At 38.8% G+C, this 4115-nt stretch overlaps 1 pseudogene; it reads right to left on the minus strand.

Annotated features, from left to right (window-relative positions):
- Window positions 1-1904: 1904 nt before the first annotated feature.
- LOC147630417 (uncharacterized) lies at window positions 1905-3540 on the minus strand (annotated as a pseudogene).
- Between the last annotated feature and the right edge of the window lie 575 nt (window positions 3541-4115).

Below are 4115 nucleotides of genomic sequence, written 5' to 3' on the forward strand. Positions count from 1 at the left end.
CCTTTGAGCTCACATATCCACAATGCAAAACAATAAACAAATCATTTTAAAGAAAACACGTATAGAAAATTGGCTATGAGGGTTTGGGCTACTAACCTTACAAGCTCCCCATCTTATAAATTGTCTCTCGCACTTTTTGGGATGCACAATTGGAAATGCTTGTAGGAAGAATAAATTATAAACATTTATATACCATGATTAGATACATCATGATTGAACAAGGGAAATATGTGCAACTTCAATGTTTCACTTGCTTAAAGCATCTTGTGCCCAAACCCTCATAGCCAATTTTCTATACGTGTTTTCTTTAAAATGATTTGTTTATTGTTTTGCATTGTGGATATGTGAGCTCAAAGGAAATCGATCCATGTACACTTGACTATACAAGGGTCATGGTGGTAGTGGAGATGATTTTTTTGGTGGAGGAGACATTCCCACGGTCAATTCTCACAAGCCAACTACATCTTATGGTTCATTTAATTGATCAGATTGCCATATGTGGCACTGTGCATGCTTGATGGATGTTCTTTCTTGAGCGTTTCATGAAGACCTTGAAGGCAAAATGCAAAGCCAAAAGGTAGTATGGCTGAGGGTTGTGGTTGGTACAAGAATCACTTGTTTATATCTCAGAATACCTTGCCAAAAGTGGATCCCTCTCTCCCTCTCCTATGGAGCAATGAAGAAGACTTGAGGATGACCTCTCATGTTCCTCAAGGAAAGGAAAAGACCAAAGTCATGGATACAAAGATGCATAGTAAGCTTAATACCTTTTGTGTGCTTAATAGTGATGTGATGATAAGATGGGTGGCAAAGTATGAGGATGAAAAGGCAAGAAGACAAAGTGAAAGGTTGGCATTCCGTAAGCACCATGGACATAGTGTGCCATACCCCAAGCACCTACAATCACTTCCCAAGGATCTTGATGTAGATTAGCTACATGAGAAGATGGAGAGAGTGGTGCAAGACGAAAACATGCATATCATATTAGAGGAGTGGGAGTATGCTGAAGGATGCTTAAAAAAGGTAAAACAACTTGTGTTCTTAATCATATTTTAGTATGTTAAACTTACAAAAATTTATTTTTAGGTATTTATAAGTTTTTTTTGTCTTGGTATAGTGCACAATGTTTAATGCTTGTGGTCGGAGGGTAAACATTTTCACACACAAAGGATTGATGAGAAGAGTAACACCCAAGATTGTGGGGTAATTGCAAGCTTTGAAGGAGCCAATGGAGCCATGGATGATTATTGTGGATTGATCCAAAATATCATTAAGCTTGACTTTCGAAGCTTCTTTGTATATATTTTGGATGTCAAGTGGTTTAAGGATGTGGTGAAAAGAGGTCCTAATGCAACAATCAAGCTTCATGCAAGTGGCTTTGTGACCATTGACTCTACAAATTTTTGGCAAGGAAAGGATGGGACTCTAGTGCTACCACAACATTGTGTGCCAATCGCGGGACTTCAAGCCATATAATTGCTCAACACCTCTCTTCTTTGTCTTTGTAAAGGCACCTTTTAAACACATCATGCACCCTGTTGGAGTACGGAATGTAGTAATGGCATCTTTCACCAACTTCTCCTCCTTCTTTGTTAATATCCAAGGTGCTCGAGGTAGAATTGTCTTCCTATTTGGTCCCTCTCATGGCCAAGCTCTTTGTATCCTCTCTATGCTTTGTAGATCCTCTCTTACAAGCAAGGAGTCCCGTGTTCCTCTCAAGTGCTCCCAAATGTTAGAGGCGACATTCTTGAAGATGTGCATTGGATCAAGAAGATGGTTGATTTTGAGGCTCGTCCAATATGGTAGGCAAAAGAAGATAGAGTACCTTATCAAATAACAACAAATATTAAGAGGATTATCTTTTCAAATCAAAGCTTGTATTGGAATTCTATGTCAAAGATATATTACCTATTCATGTCGTGGGGAGGAGAACTTTCCACTCCATTCCATAACGCCTTCCAATCTCCCATGCTTAGTGGATGTGGAGGGACTCCCATCCAAGAACGAACAAATTTGGGATGATGATGAGGGAGAAGTCGATGACGATTCTCATATATCATTTTCTTCAAGCTCTGTGGCCTAGATGCCACCAATGATGGACCACAAATAGGACATGCATGGTATCCAGATGTGGAGAGACCTAAACAAAATACACATTCAAGCATGAAAAAAAACAATACAATGATAATAAAGAATCATCATGAATAGAAACCCATTTGACTCACCTGAACACTCGCCACCATAACCAGGAAAGTTGTGCATCGTCCACATCAAGATGGCCTTCAAGAGAAAGTCTCGTGAAGATGAAGGCCGACATATGTCATGCACATGGATACCTCTCCAAAGTATCTCAAGCTCATCAATCAAGGGATTAAGATATATATCCATATTCTTTACCTTATGTTTCCCAAGAATGAGGAGGGATAACATTACATGTCCTTTCTTTATTACCATGGATGGAGGAATGTTGTAATTTACACCTACCACTCGCCATATACTGTATGAGGTGCTCTAGATTCCAAAAGGATTAACACCATCCATACCCAATCCAAGTCTCAAATGTTTAGGCTCTTCCTTGCTTGGCCACATTTCCTCGATGTGCTTCCATGCAGGAGTGTCTGCAAGAATTCTCATCTTTTTATCATTGGATCAATGAGAGGAATGCCATGACATGAGCTCTACAATAGATTTGCACTTGAACATGTGTTGGATGTGAGGAATGATAGGAAAATTTTGTAACACCTTACGCGGAACATGTAGACCTTTAAGGTCCTCTTGATATCTTGGCTCGCCACAAATAGGACACTCTTGAGCCACCGCATGTATCCCACGGAAGAGAACACAATCATTTATACATGCATGGATGCGAGTATAATCCAAGCCTCCAAGAGATGTCACAAAGCTCCTTGCTTGGTCTCTTGAGGTTGGCAATTTATTCTCCTTTAGAAGCATCTTCGACAAAATCCTATCGACAAAACAATCAAATACATTAATATAAAAAATAAGTTCTTCTTATATATATATAATGGAAGTAGAAAACTCACTTGAGAAGTGCATTCAAACTTGCATTGCTCCATCCATAGATTGTTTATAAGTTGAGAAACTCAAGAGTAGCACATAGAATGGAATATGTGCATCTCTCAAAAAGTGGGGTCAAAGCCACTTTATAAAGGTGATGATTTTCCATGGCTTTTTCATTTTCACTACACTCATTGGCAAATAGAGCACGTACCATATCTTCTAAAACCTCTTCCTCCACCATCTCATGAGGAAAGGGTGGTGGGCTTGTATCTTCATCATTCCAATCCTCCACCACTTCTACGTTTTGTGAAGCCTCTGCTATTTCTCTATGACGCTTGGCCTCTTGACGCCGCCTATGAGTTAACATAGAAGGGTGCGGTGCATTATCCTACACACAAGTATTTCAATGTGAGTCTCCATTGAATACTAATTCTTAATTAAATTCTTACAATATAAGCAAAGTATACGTACCATTGATCCTGTCGATTCCCATTTTCCATACATTGAAATGTGATTCATCGTAATGCTACGTTGTTGATGCATACATCCTCGACAACAATCACACATACATTTTATTGTTTGTTGCAACCAACGATCTCGATTTTGAACACGAATGGACTTATCATCACTAGAAGAACTGATTGATGAAGACATCCTAAATATTTAAAAAAAGAATAAATAATTTTCATCTTTCTATATGTGTAAAAACTTTTCTGTTCTGTTTTGCATTTATTTGTGCGTCTAAGTGCGTCTCTGTACATGCATCTATAAACACATCTACTCTACAGAATATACACGTTTATAGATGCACTCTTAGACACGTGTACAGACGTGCTTTTAGACGCGCATTGTGGTGAAAAAGACCAAAAATTAAACCCTAGAGTGTTTTGCCAGAATTTTGGCAAAACGTAGTTCTTCTAAAAAACATCCCGCCCTATTTCTAATCCTCTCTCACCCTCTCAAGCTTCATCACCAGGCTCTGCAAATCTGATTTACAAAGGACTGTGGATTAAGAGTTTACCTTGGTAAATACCTTGGTTGTGGTGAGTCTCTTTCTCTTCTTCTTCTTCTTGCTCCTTTTCTTCTTCTTGCTC

The sequence above is a fragment of the Cibotium barometz genome, chromosome 16, assembly GCF_041138505.1.
Source record: "Cibotium barometz isolate CiBa-2024 chromosome 16, ASM4113850v1, whole genome shotgun sequence".
NCBI classification, from domain to species: Eukaryota; Viridiplantae; Streptophyta; class Polypodiopsida; order Cyatheales; family Cibotiaceae; genus Cibotium; species Cibotium barometz.